This window comes from Plutella xylostella, chromosome 15, assembly GCF_932276165.1.
Source record: "Plutella xylostella chromosome 15, ilPluXylo3.1, whole genome shotgun sequence".
Taxonomy (NCBI): domain Eukaryota; kingdom Metazoa; phylum Arthropoda; class Insecta; order Lepidoptera; family Plutellidae; genus Plutella; species Plutella xylostella.
This window is the reverse complement of record NC_063995.1, coordinates 5,972,068-5,993,720: the sequence shown is the minus strand read 5'-3', so window position 1 is coordinate 5,993,720 and position 21,653 is coordinate 5,972,068. Positions and strand designations below refer to the sequence as shown.

The 21,653-nt window shown below is 36.6% G+C and overlaps 1 protein-coding gene across 2 annotated transcripts in view; it reads left to right on the top strand.

Annotated features, from left to right (window-relative positions):
- Positions 1 to 21,653, top strand: part of LOC105386751 (acetylcholinesterase-like) — a 34,384-nt gene that overhangs the window by 8,863 nt on the left and 3,868 nt on the right. For both annotated transcript variants that reach the window (XM_038107727.2, NM_001305541.1), the window contains 1 exon segment: positions 12,263 to 12,343. The gene's annotated coding sequence lies outside the window, so the exon portion shown is untranslated.

Below are 21,653 nucleotides of genomic sequence, written 5' to 3'. Positions count from 1 at the left end.
TACTTTAAACACAGTTAAACGTAATCTGACAGATTTTGTTAGCGTTTGACAGCTCTAAACACCTGTTAAATACTGTCAATTTTTTTGTGGTAAGGCTCTTACTTATATTTTACAGAAAAAAACTTGGCAACCCTAGTTATCGATGTTTTGGCAACAGAAGCCAGAAGTAATAATTTAGCCGCGATGAGGTGAACAGCTCTGCTACGATTGGCTTTTTGATTTATTGCGATCTGATGATTGGCTCGTCCGCGCCGCTTGTAATGGCTTCCCGGAGCCGCGCTCCCATGGAACAAATTGAATTAAGATTTTGATTATAAATACTCTGCTGTATTTCTATGCAGGAAATTTTATTTACAATTTTTTTGTGATCGTGATCGGTATGTAAGAAGTGCTTGATATACTTGATATAACACCTAGCTTAACTAGATAAACCATCTGCAAAGGAACATTCTGTATTTGTTTGGTATGGACATTGTATCTGCAAAACGGATCATCTGATTCGAATGGCTTTTTCCCTGACATGATCGAGAATAGGTAGATTACCTACCATGTTTCCTCAAAATCGGTCCAGCCGTTCGCTTATTACTCTACATAAAACGTTTCGGGCTCGTTGTGATTTATTCGCTCATGCTTACAAAGTTATTACATTGGAATATACTGTACTCTGCCGAGATGAAAATTCAAATCAATTCACCATATTCATGCCGAGACAAAGCGCTTCCTATTACAGAGTAACAAGATGCAATTTGGCCTCATAAGTTGGGGTATAAGGGTACGTTCACATGCTGGTGCAAGCCAATTTCCGCAAGTTAAGGCGGATCCGGTGTCAGTGACGTCGGCTCTGGCTGTGTTCACTACTCGATGGCTATCAAACGCATATTGTAGTTAGTTATCCCCAAAATTATAAGAAGTTAGTTGAATGTCATATTTCAATAATTTAGCATCAGTATCGACCTACTACGTCAATAATTCCGTCAAAACTTACAGGGACGATGAGCAAAAAATTCTAAAAGCTATTTTTAATATACTCGTACCTACCTACCTTATTGACATTGCCATCGATTGGGTTCATTTCAGCGATGAGCATAATTATAATTATTAATGGAATCATCTATTAGAGTTCTAAAACTCTAAATTAATGAAGAAGCGACGAATAAGTGCACGTCAGAAAGTAAAAAGAATATTTTTTGCCCTAATAAACTTTTTTTTTGGTGTTGGCACACATATGTCATAATCATCGTCACTCAAAGTTGTAAGACCATCTCCTAGCTCGCGTTACTACGATGTACTTCCAACTGAATGTCTGTTATCGGACAACACGACCAAGGCAAGGGTCCAAAATACATTTTATTTTGATGTATCAAAAACGCCTAAGAAAATACCCCTTCTATAATCTATACCTAATGTTATTTTAAAATCTCCGTCGATGGGTGCTCACTATGGAGTTTATGTTTGTGGAGGCAGGTACTAGATCAACCTGTATAAAAGTTCTATGCTAAAATTTAATCGCATTTGACCCAGTTTTCGGGAATAAGTAGATTGTTTTGTGAAAAATGAACTCAGCGTTTTTACCACAACACGTTTAGGAAAAACAGCGGTGAAAAGTTTTGCTTTTTTAAGCATTTGGTTGTGCCCCTCAGTTGTTTTTATAGCATTACAATGCTATGGGTATACTGTCGACCAACACTATAACTACAACAATGTTTAGAAATAATATAGTAATACTTATTTAGAAGTGCTTAAATAGTACCTAATAGTGCCTTTCTCTGCTAATTCAACATACTTAAAGTGCATCTGTATATGGTATAAAAAATCGGATATTTCAAAAGTAGTTATCAGGTTTAAGTGCCTACTTAAGTATACTTAAAAATGGTAGAACATTATTACTTATGAAAAGAGGATTAGTTGTTCAAAATTATTGTGCCCATTTTTTCAGACTAAGGTTAGCTTTGATTAGGTATTTGGTTATGGCTGTGAACGTAAAATATGTTAGGTTAGTAGTACCTAAACCAGGCGGCGGGCTCGCGTACTGCCGTGCTAGACCGCCATATAATTTCCCAATTAACCCGGTTTTTCTTAAGTACTTGCAAGTGTAAATGTGTCAAGAAAAGAAAAACCCCAAACAGCTCAAATGTTCAGTAATACTCTCACCGACTAAATATGAAAGTTTGTCGAAATGAACTCTATTCGCAGTGCCGAGGGTATTATTTACTTCAAGCATATACTGAGAACTTTCGGCACCTAAGTAAAGTGAGTTTGAGGCGAGGGATTTTCGTTCGCTGGTATAAAAAGTTTCTTATTACTAGTAGCTTAGGGCGGCGTTTTGAATGGGATATTTATTAAGGGCTTATCTACAAATTGTACCACATTTGCTGATGAGAGGAAGGTGTTTTCCTCAACACGTATCTACAGCCTCAACGCTCAGTCGAGTAGTATTTACGAGAAATATTTACCTAAATATAACTTTTATAATTATAGATTTCACTATTGGATCGAGGCATAAATCCAGATTTCCGCTAGGAGACAAGTCTTAGACAAGTACTTAATCCCTGGGACAAGATATACTAATAAAAATCACATCTCCCCATATGTGAATGCAGGACACTTAGATTTAATAGTAGGTAGTATAATTATTGTAAAACATACGTTCCCTATACTTAAAATTATAAATAAAATGAAATTAAACTGCCTTAAAAATGTGAGAAGCAAGGAAAGCTATACACACTATACTATTCAAGCTGTTGCAAAAGGGTAAAGATAACATATAGGTACAGACAGTATAAAACGCCGATTGTCATGTATAGAGAAATAGAGAACCTTTACTAGCAAGCCTTGGCCTTAACACACAAAACGTGCTTATTTGTTTTATTACTAACATGGGCTTCGTTTCACCGGCCCTAAATAATTGATGTCACATGCAACACGCTAGCCGCTGGCATTTTCTTCATGAAATATGCAACGTAAACAGGAAAAGATAAACCTTAATACACAAGCAATAAGGGCGCATGTTTTTTTACAATTAAATTTTAATACTGCCGGTTTTAGGCTGATTTATATTTTGAGCGCTGAAAGTCATAATTGGGGTAGTGTTCCCATGAACTTTTAATTAAAAGTTACGAACTGGAAACAAGGGGAAATATAAAGCAATCATTGTTTGACATTTTTATATGGCTGCCGACATGGTTGTTACGATCGTGCGATCGCGCCGGCACCCGGTAAGTGGAATCGTTAGAGGAATTAAATAACAATTCTCGATTTATATTGCCTGAAATATTTTTCATATTAGTTTTTATTCATAAAATATGAAAAAAATATGGTTGCACGGTGCTGTTTGTGCACACTTCATAATATATTTTTCGGAATGAACTGATTTATTGGTAATTATGTCACCTAATTTTTCCCGCAGGCTTCGTTTCGCCCTAAGAGGTTTTCCCGTGGAATTCCGAAATAAACGTACATAAAACCTTCCTCTTAAATCACTCTATTGATTAAAAAAACCTCATCAAAATCCATTGTGTAGTTTTAAATAAATACAGACAGACGCGGGAAGCGACTTTGCTTTATACATACATAGTAATATTGTAAACTACACAAACACTAAAACAATACAACTACAGCTAGTACATATATCTGTACATGTATTTACCCACTTTATAAGATGAAGCCAGAGTTGGCGAAGTCGATAAAAAGACAGAAAGTTGTCTCACGGGAATAATAGCGATGAGACAGCGCGAACAAGTTTTGTTATTTACGAAAACTTATGTCGCCGCAAAACCTTGGTTAATATTTTAAAAACTCATCACAAGAGGGAGAAGTGTGCTTCAGCAGTGTTTGTTTACGGGGACGTGATGAAACCATGAAAACTCAGGAATATTTCAGTTGTGTTTTTTTTGTCACCGAGATTGCCTGGTCTTGGTCTTTTCATATTTGTTTCTTGGACATCAATTTGGGAGTACATTATTGTTATTGTTAGGTATGTTTAGGTACTGTAAATGTTCTTGTTGCGTTTTATGTTATTAGGTACCTATTATAATTAGTACCTCACATTATTACACGCCCACCTGAAAATACATTCTACTCTATCATTTATTTACTGGAACCCCTGGACTCTTTAGATGTGCCACTAGGTCCACATCAGCAGGGCACTCATAGGTCCCGAAAATATTTCGAACACACCTAATTTCTGTAATTTTAACTTAGTTGCGTTATATTTTACGAAGCCGAAGAGTCAGGAGCAATTTGCCCCGATTAATGACATAGAGCGGCTGGATGAAGTTACATGAAAGCCAATACTTCATAACGAGGGAAATACCGGACAAGTTTCTGTGAGTTACCGGACTCACGGTGGGCAACGGACGGACAACTTCCGGCGCCGGACGGACGGACGCGACATTTAATGAGAGTTACCAGTTATACCGTTTTGTCTGTAGACAAAGACTGTTTTCTTTTGCTTTAACTTAAAAAAGGAGAATTCGGTTAACGCTTAGTTGCAGAAAGGAATTGAGGCATTAAATCTACATCTGTCTGTTTCTGACTGTATACTGTCAAGCAAGGCAGCAATACATTTTAAGGTCGACAGCTTAAAGTTCATTTCTGCAACTCAGCGTAAGTAAGTCATTTTATTTTCCATTTCATTAGCAACTAAATTATTTCTTCACCAGTGTTTTTATAGTAAGTTACGTTTATTGCGTAATACAAAATCAATGTGAACCAACGCAATCATGTAATACGCTTCCCGACCCAGTTGTGTGTTACATAATACCTACGTTTTTTGCAACAAATCGACCCACTAGCCTTTAATGACACTCCCCGACAGCTAGCGAAACCCACTAAAGGACAATATTTTTTATTCAGACAGCAGTGATAAGAACAAAGTACGACATACATCTCCGGGAGTCCTATGAAAACAGACAGTCGCCTTGACCTCGACCTTGGCTCAAGGTCGTAATCCTGCCCGTATACCTCGTGCGTGGTTGCCAGGTGAAAAGTAGAAAACTACTGGAAAAGTTGAGGGAAACCAGTAAGTCGTCGGTGACTTAGTGATTAGGTTTACTTTATTCGAATTATGTTGTTAAAGAATATAATTTGTTTTAATCTAAAAGCTTCGGCACATCAGGCTTTCCAATAATGACTAACTTACTAAAATAAGAAATATCTCTTACGTATACCTATATACACGAAATCATGAATTTTGACTATACAAAGACACATATATTTCTTAAATCAGCCAGACTCGTCACACGTTAACCCCTCAGCCGTCGTCGCCCTAGTCTGGCATTACCCCGGGTAGCGTCGCGGCTGGCAACCCCGCCGGCACTACGCGGCGTGGGCGTGTCTGCCGTGAGCCGTGGACGCCGGCACGTGTGCGCCTGCTTTACCCTCCCACGCAGAAAAACGAGGACGCGATACAGTGTGTTCGTCAGTTGCGTAACTTCAGGTTTCATGTTGGAAAGCTCTGTCAGTTAGTGTTGATGTTTATTAACCCTGATGGAGAAAGAGGGGTGTTGAACAGGTGAACTGATTTTCGTTTAATTTTTTTAGAGTGATGATTAATGTTACCCTGAGTGTTCTTTGCCATATTTTATTAAAATCGGTTCAGGCGTTTCAAAAAAGTTATGCGAATGTTGTGTTGAATTTCGAGCATTTTTAACGTTGGTTATTGTGAAAAGAGGAATTTATGGTTTAATCATTCGGTAACAGTAAACATGAAGAAGTTCATCAATCTTCTTTGGAAAACCTTGTAGCTTTTTATATGAAAATAACTTTATATATTTTTTTGTATTGAATAGCTAATCGCCATCAACTAACCGAGTAACTATAACGTTACAAAGTTCACTACGACGCAACGTTACAAACAGTTACATGTTTAGAGGTGTACTTAAGCGCTCGTAGCTATTTCTTACAAAGTTAAAGCTCTAACGGTTTAAGTAGCGAGCTGTTTGTCAACTGCGGGCCCGCGCGAGTGCCCCTCATGCCTTCGCTCTGGAAAATTCTGCAGTATTTTCATATGGGTAAACTAGTTTTCATATAAACGTATACAGAAAACATATTGTTACACTCACGGGCAATGAAATAGTTCCACTCACAAAATACCGACACCAAACGACCCCTATTTTTTCAATAATTTAATAAAAACTTTGAACAAAATACTTATAACCGTATTTAGTTGGTAATGTCCTGAGGCTCTATTAAATGTACTTCAATCTTGCAGAAGGCGTCATTAAGATAGCTTTTGCCGTTTAGGAGTAATTTGGTGCTTTTCTTGGTGGAACTTTTTCATTGCCCGTGAGTGTATTATACGTAGAATAGTGTTCATATTAACGGGGATGAAACTAAATATCCTTTACTCAGCTAATAAATTGTCAATCTTAACTAGTATGTAGTACATTAGTACAACTTACTTAGTACAAATAAAGAGGTATTTATTGAAGTTTTGAAACTATTTTTATACGTATGAAGGTGGTTCAGTAAACACCCCTCTTTTGCAGTCACGGGTAAAAAAATCTAAACATTTTTGTCATCTTTAGCAAAGTGGTATCGGTAGCGGCGTCGAAAGTCGAGTGGGAGAAAGCACTTAGCGCCAAGTACCCGCCACAGCCTTCGAACCCTTTCACTTGTAAATAACTGTATGCTGTAAATATTAGTGTATGAATGTATTGTGAATCCATTGTTAAGGTTTAAAGCTTAAAAATAAAAACATTCGGACGTAAAATAGACTGGTTGACTGGTAGAGAATGCTCTTAGCATTTAGTCCACCTGATTATACATCTACTTTTGTAAATTTTCCAATAAAAGTATAAATAAATAAAGAAATAAAATATGAAGAATGTTGTTAGGAAGTAAATCGTTATATCTAGCTATTATAAACTTTGAATCTTATTCGCACTTCGATTATAAATATGTAAAATAACATGCAATCGTTTATTAAAATTACCATAAGTAATCATATTAAAAATAAACTCAATGATAATTAATGAAATGGCAAACCTTTCAGTAAAATTATTTCTTTTGTAACAACAGAACGCTAGTCAGCTTAATTCCAATCACAGACGCTATATACTCGCACAGCTTTCGTTATATACCTATATACTTATTCCAATCGATGAGTGGGTACTCCGCTTCCCGCTCACTCACTACAATGAGGGCACTGTTATGTAAAAAGCTGCGATATTTATGTATTCGTATGTACATTTGTGTAAATCTATATACAGGTATATTATGTTAGTCAATAGGTTTTCGTAGCGTGCTTCCTACTAAGGTTATTGACGCGTGTTTTGAAACTATACAAGGCCAGAACGCACCCATAGTGTACTAGCACTGTATAGTTTCAAGTGAAAAATAATAGTATTTTACTTGAAAATATACACGATTTGTGCGTACTAATCGCGTATACTTTCAAGTTGGGATTTACTGAATCATTCTTGAAAATATACATTGCTATTACGCACATTGCTTGATTGGCGTACTTGTCGCATATATTTTATACCTACATGCTGATTCTGATTTACTTAACTATTTCGGTAAATGGACATACATGACTACAATTTACTTGTTCTGCCTGTCATACCTATAGAATGTTAATAAAGATGAACAAGCTCTAATTTGATTGATAAAATGATATTTATAGCAATCATACTTGCGAGTTCATACTCGCAAGTATTCTTATACTAATGTCTTATTATTTATATGAATTAAGAGTAATAGGTACCTACTACACTCACGATCAATGAAAAAGTTCCAGTGACGATAGCTCCTGAACGGAAAAGACTAGCTTGATGACGCCGTCGGCAATATTAAAGTACATTTAACAGCGCATGAAAATATTGTTATAACCAACGAAAAACGTAAATTCTAAATTAAATGTTTTTATAAATTAGGGTCATTTGGTGTTGACTTTTTGCTACTTGGACTTATTCATTGCTCGTGAGTGTAGTAGGTATTACCTTATAGATAGACCTATTACAAACATATTTTTCATCAAGTTTTGAATTCACCGTAATTGTCTTTTATGAATTGTTCTACACCCTCTTCTGAGATAATTTTTACTATTTACAACAGTTTCTACAATTTAATGTAAATCAATTTTCTTTATGCCAAGTGAGGAATAATGCAATGTTTAGAAAGCAATAGACTTATTACAATATCGCATGAAAGAAAGAGAGAGCAACAATTCAAAATAACTACCTGGTAACTAATCACGTATAGTTTCAAGTGCTCGCATTGCCGCTTGGCACTTGAAAATATACACGATTAGTACGCAGTGGTAACTACTGCAGTATATTTTCAAGCCATAATTTTGGCCCAACTTACTTGAAAATATACGCGATTAGTGCGTAATGGCCTTGTATACTTTCAAGTAAATCATGGCACCTATTTAATTTGAAAATATACGCGAGCAGTCCCACCCTCTGCGTTCTGGCCTTGTATAGTTTCAAAACACGCGTTATTGACAGTTACGGCATAGTCTAAGGCAGCGTTCCCACTACGCCGGACCGGCAGATCTGCCGCGCCGGTGCGTGTTTTGAAACTATACAAGGCCAGAACGCAGAAGTTGGGACTGCTCGCGTATATTTTCAAATTAAAATGGTGCCATGATTTACTTGAAAGTATACAAGGCCATTACGCACTAATCGCGTATATTTTCAAGTAAGTTGGGCCAAAATTATGGCTTGAAAATATACTGCAGCAGTTACCACTGCGTACTAATCGTGTATATTTTCAAGCGCCAAGCGGCAATGCGAGCACTTGAAAATATACGTGATTAGTTACCAGGTAGCCCTTTTGAATTGTTGCTCTCTCTTTCTTTCATGCGAAATAGTAATAAGGCTATTGCTTTCTAAACATTGCATCATCATTCCGCACTTGGCATTAATTTCGTAACGTGTTTTTTGTGTACACCGTAAGTTAAAAAGTAAATTGATATTAAACTGTAGAACTGTTGTTAATAGTAAACATTATCTCATAAGAGGGTGTAGAACAATTCATAAAAGACAATTACGGTGAATTCAAAACTTGATGAAAAATATGTCTATTTAAAAAAAGATTTAAAAAAAAAAAGATTTAAAGATTTATTTATTTCACCAAAAGCATACGTACAAAGTATATTGAGCACTGTTTTCCGAACCAGATATAAATCTGTATTTCAGAAGACAGTTATTCTCTTCCAGATTAGGGCCTTACTGGTAAATAAACAAAAATAGAACACAAAATCAAATAATAATTTAAATTAATTTTATAACCAGTGTGTGGGTGTCTGTGCGCGTGTGTGTGTGTGTGTGTGTGTGTGTGTTGGTGTGTGTGTGTCCTACCTACCTACATACCTACTACACTCACGAGCAATGAATAAGTCCAAGTAGCAAAAAGTCAACACCAAATGACCCTAATTTTTTTAAACCATAAAATTTCAAATTTGATCAAAATTTACAATTTTAGTTGGTTATAATAATATTTTGATGCGCTGTTAAATGCACTTTAATATTGTCGACGGCGTCATTAAGCTAGTCTTATCCGTTCAGGAGTGTAGTAGGTATTACTCTTAATTCATTTAAATAATAAGATATTAGTAGGTATGCTTACTTGCAAGTATGATTGCTATAAATATCAATTTATCAATCAAATTAGAGCTTGTTCATCTTCATTTATTATCATTTTATAGGTATGACAGGCAGAACAAGTCAATTGTAGTCATTTACATTTACCGAAATAGTTAAGTAAATTAGAATCAGCATGTAGGTATAAATTATATGCGACAAGTACGCCAATCAAGCAAAATGCGTAATAGCAATGTATATTTTCAAGTACGATTCAGTAAATCCCAACTTGAAAGTATACGCGATTAGTACGCACAAATCGTGTATATTTTCAAGTAAAATATTTATTTTTTTCACTTGAAACTATACAGTGCTAGTACACTATGGGTGCGTTCTGGCCTTGTATAGTTTCAAAACACGCCGCGCCGGTAAATCTGCCGGAAGAGCTAGTGGCTGTATATGAAGCTATTCACATTATCCCGGGTCCGGCATTTTTTCCGAGCCCGGCATTTCTACCGAACGTTTTGTCACTACGAATTGCCGGTAGAACGACCGGGCCCGGAGTAATGTGAACGAGTTTGTGCCGGTATCTGTCCCCCATTGTTCCACTCACGTTTCGTCACCTGCGCGTGGCAGGTCCAAATTCAAGTGAGGACTGTCTGAATTTCTTCCGGGATCCGATGTAATGTGAACACTCTGTCCGGTGTCCGGTTTTCGGCAGATCTGCCGGTCCGGCGTAGTGGGAACGCTGCCTAACGAATGTATAATTTCTGAAAGGGTACCCAATGATATTTGGTAAGAAAACCAATACCAACTTAAATCTGTAAGGCTATGATCACAATGCTCGTAAATTATAAAACGCTATGAATGTTAACCCCTGGGAGTTTCATCACTCTTTTAATTAACTTTTTTCTATTTTCAATATTCACTTCTGATTTCCCAGTATGATCAGTATAAAGTTAGTTACAATCTGGAATTTAGTTTGTTTATAGTTAACAATCGTAATAATTACTTATAAATTACGTGAGATTTATAATTCGGTATTTAAAACAATTGGTATTGCATTAACCGAAGAAAAAAAATTCAGTATTTTTTAATTAGATTTAAAGTTATTAGATGTTTTCGGTGTACCACCACCACCACTAGCAATTTCAACTATCACATTCATCTCCTCGACAAGTTAGCTCTGGCTTGACAACTGTACCCTAGCTTACAATATCATAGCTTCAGCTACGACGCAGCACTGAGGGCAGCGACTGCCCCCAACTCAACACTTAGCTGATTAAACGCCCGACAAAGGTAGTTTCCAACTTTACCCGCTAGCTCACTGTAACTTACTTACTACCTACTCTGTTGCTAGCCCGTGTGCGCTCGGGTAAAGCAGCGAGCGGTTTTTTAGGGTTCCGTAGCCAAAATGGCAAAAACGGAACCCTTATAGTTTCGTCATGTCCGTCTGTCCGTCTGTCCGTCTGCCCGTCTGTCACAGCCGATTTACTCGGAAACTATAAGTACTACAGTGATGAAATTTGATGGGAATATGTGTTGTATGAACCGCTACAAAAATATGACACTAAATAGTAAAAAAAAGAATTGGGGGTGGGGCCCCCCATACATGTAACTGAGGGATGAAATTTTTTTTTTCGATGTACATACCCGTGTGAGGTATCAATGGAAAGGTCTTTTAAAATGATATAAAGTTTTCTAAAAAACATTTTTCTTAAAGTGAACGGTTTTTGAGATATCAGCTCTCAAAGTCGTAAAAAGTATGTCCCCCCCCCTCTATTTTTATAACTACGGGGTATAAAATTCTAAAAAAAATAGAGGTGATGCATGCTAATTAACTCTTTCAACGGTTTTTGGTTTGATCAAAGTATCTCTTATAGTTTTTGAGATAGGTTGATTTAACTGTAATATTATATTTGCTGCTACGGAACCCTTTGTGCGCGAGCCCGACTCGCACTTGGCCGGTTTTTTGTAAAGGGATTAGTGCTGCCGGTTTGTTAGTGCATTTACAATGTTTTAGCATTATTTCCGTACTAGCTGTTCCAGCGCGCTTCGCTTCGCCTTAAAAAGTTTTCCCGTGGGAATTCCGGGATAAAAAGTAGCCTATGTTTTTTCCCAGGGTCTAGACCATATGTATACCAAGTTTCATTCAAATCCGTTCAGTAGTTTTGGCGTGAAAGAGTAACAGACAGACAGACAGACAGACAGACAGACAGACAGACACAGTTACTTTCGCATTTATAATATTAGTAAGGATAAGGATTACTTACCTGTAGGGCCTAAGCAAAGTTTCTGCGTATAATTCTTTTGCTGTCCTCTCTAGTTGGATAACCCTTTAAAGTTTAATTATTTTGCATATCAAAAAAGTTGTACTTACGTAATTCTATTCTGGGTTTTAAACCTGGGATCTCTTTACCACTGCGTTTAAAACAAATATCCACCCTTACGGGAATCGAATATTTATTTGTTGTATTTATTTGTTTTTTTTTTCTAAAATCGTGTAAAATTTACCTGTGTTTTACGTGTTGTACCTCTTGCAGGTTGACTGGTAGAAAATACTTCTAGCATTAAGTCCACCTGATTGTACGTAATTACTTCTGTATATTGTGCAATAAAATAATAAATAAATTAATAAATAAATCGAACCTGCGAGCTTCGACATAGCAGTCACGGTCACTACCACTCCACCATTCGGTTGTCTCTACAAGCTATGTATGTGTTATTCGCAGGTGGTGTGGAGGAGGATGTGAAGTGGGCTGTCCGTCTGCGCTGCGCCGCGCTTGGACATGACGAGTCGGAGATAGTGCCAGGTAACCACCTCATTGTACTTATTTTTTTATTAAGAAACACCAACAGCATACATGCAGGGTGTTGCAAAAAGAGTATAGTAAGCCGAAACCTACGTGTGCAGCATGTTATATCTAAGCCCGAAAATCACAATGTCAAAATGTATGTGTTATGTAAATAAATAAATTATCTGTCTATCAAAATTCGCGAAAAAAATAAATCTTTAACCTGTATACAGAGGAGTTTCTTATGAACTAAATACATGGATACAGTACTGATATTTATGCCTAAAGGTACTTGTTACAAGATACATTACAGGCAATTTTTATGCTAATCTACCTGAGTAAGTACTTAATCTGAACTAAAATCTAACTTTACCTAACAATGCGAACAGCAAAACAACACAAAAAAGTTTAAATGAGGAGATATAGGTACCTAGTAAATATTACTGGGAAATTAATCTTTCCGATTTGTACTTGTATCATTCGTGAACATGATCACTACTGCACACAGCCCTCTGCCACAAAGTGTAACAATAGCTCCCGTATTCATAGAAGTCATCGCAGGTTTATTAATCAGCGAGAAAAACCAATTATTTCGAATATTTGTGTTATCAAAACGGGAAATACTCTAATAAGGGATAGAACCCCTTTCAAACCTATATGGGGACCCACAGATTTAAGTCTTCCAGTAGTGATCAGAATGTACAGACATTCGATTCAGAGACCTCGCAAATAAAATGCCCAACGTTGTTTTATTTCCTAAGACGTTGCATTTTTCTTTTATCCTCTCACGAAGATTAAGTGCACATAGTAGCAATAACTTAGTCAAGTAGCACGAGGCTTAGCTTGCCTCCCTGTAAATACCAATAACCTTCAGTACGACGCTGACGGATTGCCCTATTACTCTCTGTTCTACCGGTCTTTGCACGGAACTTATACGAGTGGGTGTGCAAACATATTCTTATTGTAGGTGAGCTACATTTTGCATTGGGGTGAGCCAATAGTTTTAATAATAATAGGTAAAGACCTATAATTATACCTATATGAAATTACCGTTCTTCAGTGCTAAAGATTTCACATGGAAAAAAAAAAATTGACGGGCTTTGTATCAAATTAAACCCTTTCACGTATTTTTATGGGACTATAGTGTTAAATGTTTTGTACAAAAATAAAAACAGACATCAATAAGTACCTATGTTGTGCATTTTACTAAGTCCAAATATAGTCATTACTCATTACTTTCCAATTTAGCTATGGTACGTACAATAAAATAATTGAAAACGCTCTGAAATTGCAACATCCACGTTACGCAAGTTAAATTATCCTCAAACAACGCCGCGGGCACACATAAATCAAATAATATCCACAAAGTTGTTTAACAATCCGATCGAAATCCAGTTCGTCAGCAGTCTCCCGCTCCGGGCCAACTCACGGCATACATGATGCCGCGTCGACCCCCGGCATACATGATGCCGCGTCGACCCCCGGCTATTGGTACATAACTCTACTAGGGGCGGTTTAGCTTTAGCTTTCGGCCCAAATGAAAAAGACCGTGTTACAGTGGGCATGGCACTATAGTTTGTGTCCGTATCTGTAGACAACTCATAATATTCTCATTAAATTTTCATCGGTTTATTAGTTCCTTAGTGCTCTTTGAACGCAATATCCAAAATGAATAATCGTATTTTTTCTTCAGCAAATCCCAGAAATGAGGTTTGCTGCAGTAGAAATAAATTTCCATAAAATCAAGAATAACATCGGCTACAGCTAAACCCGAACAAATAATACTCTTCCTGAAAATTCGGCCAGTTTTCGGCTTTTCATCTTTCGCTGGATCCAGCTCAGTCATATTTGATATCGCGAACTGACACCGTTTGCGGGATGAGCAGAAAAATACACTTCGACAACATATTACCTTTTCAGCTCCAAGCAGAGTTGAGGTTTAAGTCTAAACTGGTAGAGTTGAAAATGAGTGGACTGTGCAGTTGGTTGTTCAGTATAATTAAGCCGTTTGTATGTGGAGGCACGGACGCCGTGAGGGCTCTGGGAGGCGCTAGGGATGTGCTGCGGTCACGTTCCTGTTATCGATTGTTTGCTCGTCTTGTCGAGGATGCGTCAAGCTGATGAGATTCATTTGCTTTTGTGGAGCGATGTGCCATTTAAAACCCGTGAGTTGCTATCTTGCTACGGTGGCGTAGGTTCTTACTTAGCTTGCAGTTTTTGTACCCTGTTTGTTGGGTGTATTTATAAGTGTTTTATAAATAGGTAATAGTAAATACCTATTCTGCTAGTGTGCTACATTTTATTTTATGTAAAATTACATTAAATAGACAACTATTTATCCCATCTCTATAATCGTACTCGTGGCGGGGTGAGTACAGTTGGTATAAAATGAAAAAGGGGAGTAGCGCCAGCGCGCGGCGGCCGCCTCCTATTGGCACGTTTCCTCTGGAATTACGTCGCTTCCGCCTTCTAAATTCAAACTGTGGAACAGATTTTAAAATATAGTTATGAAATATAAGAAAATAATCTAAGGAAAATTTAGTAAATTTGAGTTATAATAAATTGAAGGTTACATTTGATTAACGGTATAATATTTCAATATTCTGAATAATAAACTCATGGTTTTAACAGGCATTCAAAAATTACTTATAATGCCTAGGATCTTTATTAACTTGTTAATTTCCACGCTCTCATACTAAAAAATATATAAAAGACATGCGACGGAAATAACGATTGGAATAATTGAGTAAAAAAGCACTACACCGAAACCGTAGTTCAAAATAAGTTAGAAATGTAGAATACATTCGTGAGACACAGATATTGTATTTTTTGTGCAAGTATGTAGTTTAGACAACACTAACACTACAGAGAGCAGGTATATTTTTATTTTTTGTGAAATATTTAGGGCTGATTTTTCAATAGTCAGGTAAGTGTTATCTGAGGAATAATATTGTTGCTGTCGCATCTGAATCTTTGTATTAGACAGTAACAGCAACAATTTTATTCTTCAGATAGCACTTATCTGACCATTGATAAATCAGCCCTTATAAGAAGTATTTAATTATTTATAGTATTTGAATACGAGTAACATAATCAATTCATCGCATAAACTTGCGTCCGTCAGCAAGCCTTTTCATCCCTCTACTGCACCCCCAGTGTGCACTCTTGCCTTGAAGAGAAATCCGCTTTGATGTCCTGAAATCATACTGAAATTTCTATCTTGTTACCAACGTGATACGTATGATTTTACAAAAAAACCTACCATCCCCATCCGCACTTTGCACCGGCATTACTCAGTTCATTTGCAAGGAGCAGAGGGCACGAGTCACAAGCTGTGATGTGATTGCTGGCCAGTGGACTACATAAACTTGCGTTCACTTAGTGACACACAAAGACCAGATGCGAAATTTTGTATCCCATATGGAAAAGCCACATGACACAATGACCATCAAAGTTTCTATGGAGAAATATTTTTCTTGCGAATTGTTAAAAGTCATAGATGATAAGTGGTTTATAATGACCTCTTTAGGCCCGGTTTCACGATAATCGGTTAGATCATAACCAGGGATAAGTTGTTGACTTTTGATACATCTGTCAAGAATTTAATATGAAGATGACGTATAAATTGAAGAATCCCTTGTTATGATCTAACCGAGTATCGTGAAACCGGGCCTTATAGTCACCCTTTCGGCTTACCCTATACCCTTCTTTTGACAGCATCTATCTATAGCATGTAAGTATATCTCTTAGAAACTTGAAAACTATTCAAAATGATATAAATCTTAAAGGTGTAATTAAGCTTGATACTCGTTCATAAAAACTATCATGTGGTTTGATCGCCGCTCCGGCGCGTTGGGAATTCCACTTTAAACCTGACACGCAAATATCCAAGGTCCCACAAAAATAGGCCAGCCACTATTTAACGACTATGGCGGCTCCATTTCCTGTTGGTAGTCATCTTGACAGTGATATCAGTTCCGAACAATTAAAGACCACTTCCCCCCAAGGCCGAGGCGAAGCAGAGGTGTCTTTGGAGTGGCAACGCTACGGTATTCCATTTTTGAATTGCAAATAGTCTACACTTAACGCAAACCAGCTAACCTACAAGCTGGTATCACTCGAAAGTAGTTTTTGTTTCGTTCTAACAAGGCCCCGAGTATCTGGCCGTAAACACTATCTGCAACCTCTGACCTTCGTGCACGCGAGCGCGCGATATCGCGACTTTGCCGCAAAATTCGAATTTAGTATTCGAATTGTTTTCTTTTTCTAACTAATTTATTTTTATTCCTGTTTGTTAGTGTCCAGAGTTCGTAACACGAAAAAGATTCCAGTATGTTTGCACATTCCAGAATCATGTACATAGGTAGTTCAAGTATAAATTAACGGTGCTTGAGTATTTTATGTGCTACATAATTATAGCTTATTTATACGTGTTATGATGAGATTTTGGCTAGATATTTTTTTAATCCAGTTTATGAAATTAATTTATCGACCTAAACACAAACATTATGAATAATGTTCTGAAGTAAGTTACGTCCACGTGCCTTGGTAAGTTTTATCGTTATCGTATGTCGTCAATATCATTAAAATGCTTTATTTATTAATTGGCGATAGTATCAATATTCATTTAATGCAAATTAATGGTAGACAATTCGATAATTGTGTATTTATAGCAGTTGCCATTGTCATTGTCATGTCATCATTGCATGATATAAGAAGTCAGTTTAGTTTGTTTTCTTTTGCATTTATAGTAAGTGGGAAGCTTTCAGCTCGTATACCTATTTGTCGCTGATTTAAATTAAAACCTTATAATTGCTGTAAATAAATGTACATGGATATAAATATCTTTCTGATGCTACATAAATAAATCTATAAAGAAATGTAGGTATATCTTTATATTAATGGCCGTAGTTATTTTAATTTTAAAACTTAAATAAGTATAAGTATAAAGGCAAAGCCAATGGCTGTTTACAATTGTTTAGCTTAACTCAAATACTTTTAAAAGAATACATAAAAATACCATCAAAGGGGGGCTATTTTCAAAGTTATTCAAGTAAATGTAAATTTTTGCTGTTTTTATTCTGAACAAAACTAGATTAGGTGCTTGTGTTGTAACTTATTTTATGTAACTTTTTAGCAGTTGTGCCTATTTTTATTGGATAGAGATGACTTTTTGCGGATAAAATCATTTTATTTCATGTCCGCAAGGCGTTTAAATCTCGAGATATGATTTTTTATGAAAACTAAGTATCTAAAACTTTAAAATGGCCGCCATTTCTAGAATATTAAGATTTGACCCCCCATAAGGGGGTGTTTTCCTCATGAAATCACTCGTAGAATACACCCTTAAAGTTTGTCGGATTCGAAAAAAACACATTGTATAGTACGGGAGTTTTGTCAAGAAATTCGCCCGCTTTCGATGCAGGCGCGATGTGAGCGGGCGCGACACAAAACTTTTGCCACGTCTTGTACTCTGTGCTAGGTGTGTTGGATTACGTATCATAGTTATGGACATATTTGAATGAATGAAAAACAAAAGGAAAAGTGAAAAAAATATAGATTCAGGATCACGGATCTCTATTTAAATTGAGATCACTGCTGTCCCGAAGGACTACCACTCCTGAAATTTACAAAAATCATTCTGTACTACATATTTTTTACTCCTGATTATACAAATTTACGCGGCAATAAATGGCAGTATAAAAAGAAAAGTTGTATGGACATAACTGAGTTAGACAAATCGAATAGCACTAACTCAGCTCTCGGCTACCTTGTTAGTTTAATTTTCTGTCGCAGTTCCAAGTTTTTAGAATTGTTTGCTTGAATTTTGCAAATAGAATAATATCTGTGAAAGGAAATTTTATTGTAACCTATCGATTTCTAATAATTATTTTTGTATCAAACTCTTAGTAAGTAAATTTGTGTTAAGTCAAAATTAATTTTGCACTACCGCACTGCCCTTGAGGTTTAGAGGTATCTCTAATGCAAAAAAAGCACTCTAGTTAAATATATTAGTACAATTATCATCCACCCCTAGAAACACCGGCTGAAGTTGGCATCTGCATAGAACAATATTTGGCTGGCCTACCTTTTAAATTAGCCATGTCGCCTGCCAGCCCGAAGTGGGTTACGGCATAAGTAGCCCACTCATTTGCTTCTACCTCATTTCATTTCAAGACTTTTAAAGAGGCTAGGCTAATGAACGGCACTTGTTTTTATTATTATTTTAAAAAGGCATGCCGCTGCCGTTTTTAATTCGAAGGAATGCTTTTTATAATACCCGTGCGAATTGGAAAGCTGTCATAAGTTTGACGAGTTTCTCTGTGGAGATATTTATTATGCCTTTAGGTAGCTTGTTTAGGCTAATAAGGTGCTACGCAACTTTAGTTTTCTACGCTTTTAAATAGGAAAAACATGCAAATTTAGAGTTTATTACTAATTTCCCGTCTCGCCGGCATATTAATTTAATACAGCCAGACGCAGTGAGCAACTTTTATTTTGAGCCAAAATCTGAAATCCGGAAAAAAACAGCTGTATCCTTATTTTGCTGTTTTTTCGTGTTTCTACTAGCTGTACTCTACCAAAATGAACGCATTTCGAAGATCAGATATAGTATGTATCTTCACACGTTTGTAAATGTAGCGGATAGAGAAGAATAGGCTGGGGAACCTCTGGTCTAACAATGGCCGCCAACCCTGCCGACCATAGACTCTGTGCGGCGACAATGGCGGCCGATCTGTTTACACTCATATCCGGTTCCGCCATGTTTCATTGTATGGCTCGCCTCCACCACTGACACTAATGAATTACTGTTCTCATACATGTTAGAAATATCATGAAAGCAAGGGAAATATGACTGTTCATAACCAGTACTGCAATAGAGGATATTTTCTAGTCAGTAGGACTTATTAGCACTAAAAGCCTGCCCATGTTTTCACTATGCCGACAAGGTGAGTTACGCACATGATATTATTTATAATAGTTAATGTTAATGATTTTATCGAGCTTCTCTGTACACTCAAACACTAACTACCAAAATAAATCTAATATCGATCTTCAAAGGTATATTTCAATCAGAGGGAAAATACGAAAATAATCTTAGTTCTAAAATTAGCAGTCTCGACGTCCGCGCCCTTAAAAGGACGGTCTGTTTGCGTTACAAAGTAAAATTAAGTGGTCTGTGATAATAAAACGTTGTAAAAGTTTGTAGGCATACACGTAATATTATGGAGTAATAAAACGAACCGGCGCGGCGTATGTCTGAGCTAGGTAGCAATGGTGTGTGACGGTGCAGTGTTTGCTCATGGGATTCGTTTTGATTGAAAAGGCTCTCCTCCCGTTATCCACCTCTGCACAAAAAAATAAAATCATGCTGTACTGCACATGCACAAAAATACAAAGACATATTATGTAGGTACTTACCTAGTGGGAAAGTTGGTTATTTAGTTAGACAGGTCGAAAGTAGGGGTGCCTTGCACCAAATATTTTAAAGGAAATTAATGTATTGCTGCTCAAAGTAAGTACAACAGAGCAATATATATTATTTAATTTAATTTTAATGTTTGGTGTAAGTCACCCTAAGAGACAAATTGATAATTTTATAGTAAGTAACATGAGTATTGCTTAGGTATAATAAAGACTATCATCTATGAACGTCTATACCTACTGCCGCTATTTACACGAGTTAATTATTAATCTTCTAATCTAAGATTGCAATGATTATACTGAATATTTTCGTAAATTTCCTCAACGATGTTGATAACTTTGTGTCTCTATTTCACTGCCATACCTATTACCTATGAAACAACAGGATAGATCTACTGGGAATATGTTGGTATCAAAAGTGGTATGGCCAGCCGAAAAAGGGGTGGCTCAAGAGGGTGAAAATTCGCGAAAACTTGATTGATCTTCCGTAGAAACCTTTTTCACTGTTAACTATAATAAGGTATATTTACCTACTGTTATTTGTTAATAACTAGATGAGTTTTCGAAAGTTAACTGACGCATTCAGATAATACTTCTTGTTTACAAAAAACCAACAATCAACAAACGTAACATTCAATTTGAAGATTATTATCAAAACCTTTAGAATCTCCTGCTATTTTTAATCTAAACTGAACAGTTTCTAAAATTGTGTTTAATTCAACATGTTCCGGTCGTGTCGTGTGAGTCGAGGTGTACCTGCGAAACCTCGTTACACTGTGTTCTGTGCATACGACAAAGCTAGGACATTAATTTGGAGGGATTAATGCAACTGACAGGAACATAATGACCGCTTGTATCGCTTTGTAACTAGTGTTGGGGCAAGCTAGCTTCGAGTCTATCGATACTCGCTTGCCAAGTTAAAGGAAATGTGAAGGTCACAAATATGTTAGCAAATCAATACATAATCTGAAGAACATTTTGAATTTGAAACACATCATGGTATCATTATTCTCGTACATTCATAATATTCATATTCACCAGCGTGAAAGGACGGGACTAATTTAATTCGATAGTGAATTAAGTATTATAGGCATAATTGATGTACTTGTACAATGTAGGTACATTATACTATTTCTTTAGAATGATTTACCAATATTACTTCATTGGCTACTTATTGGCTTATCACTAGGCTGAGGAAAGCCAGAATTTTCACGCTTCTTTAGAGCGGCCTATAAAAAGCACGGAAAAGTTCACAGGACAATGGCTCAAAATCAGGATTGTGAAGCTTAGATATAGGTTTCACTTTGCTATGAAAATATGTGTTGGTAACATTAAGGAAGCAGTCATGTAAACTGTAAATAAAGTAAAATATTGGTACAACCCTACTTATATCCACAAAGCTTAGGTAACCCGATCAAAGGGTGGTTTAGCAGTATTGCTAATCTCTCTATATCTGCGATAACTAGATGGCAATTAACAACGGATTTGAGGAGCTTTGTATGCTTATTTATTAAGGTTATCACTGCTATGTGTTATTGATATTTACTGTATAGTATCTGGTAAATAGTGTTTATAAATTGTGCCCCTAAATTTCATACTATTAAATATTAAATCATTAACAAAAGCGCAGGTGCTGCAATAACATTACCTATACATGCTGTAAAATTAAACATACGGAACAACTATAGTCCCGCCTCCTTCCACGTACGGAATCTGTTTCCGGGAAATAAAATTCTATTATGGACTCCGCCTACGGTTTACTTAAAACGTAAGCTCCATAACCTTCAATAGCCTCGTGAAAGTGACGTGGCAGGCTCTCGTAAACTGGTAGAAATGGCAGCAGAAACGTCGGCAGTTCGGCACTAGCCGCTCTGCAGCGATCGATGGCGCCGCATGTCCCTAT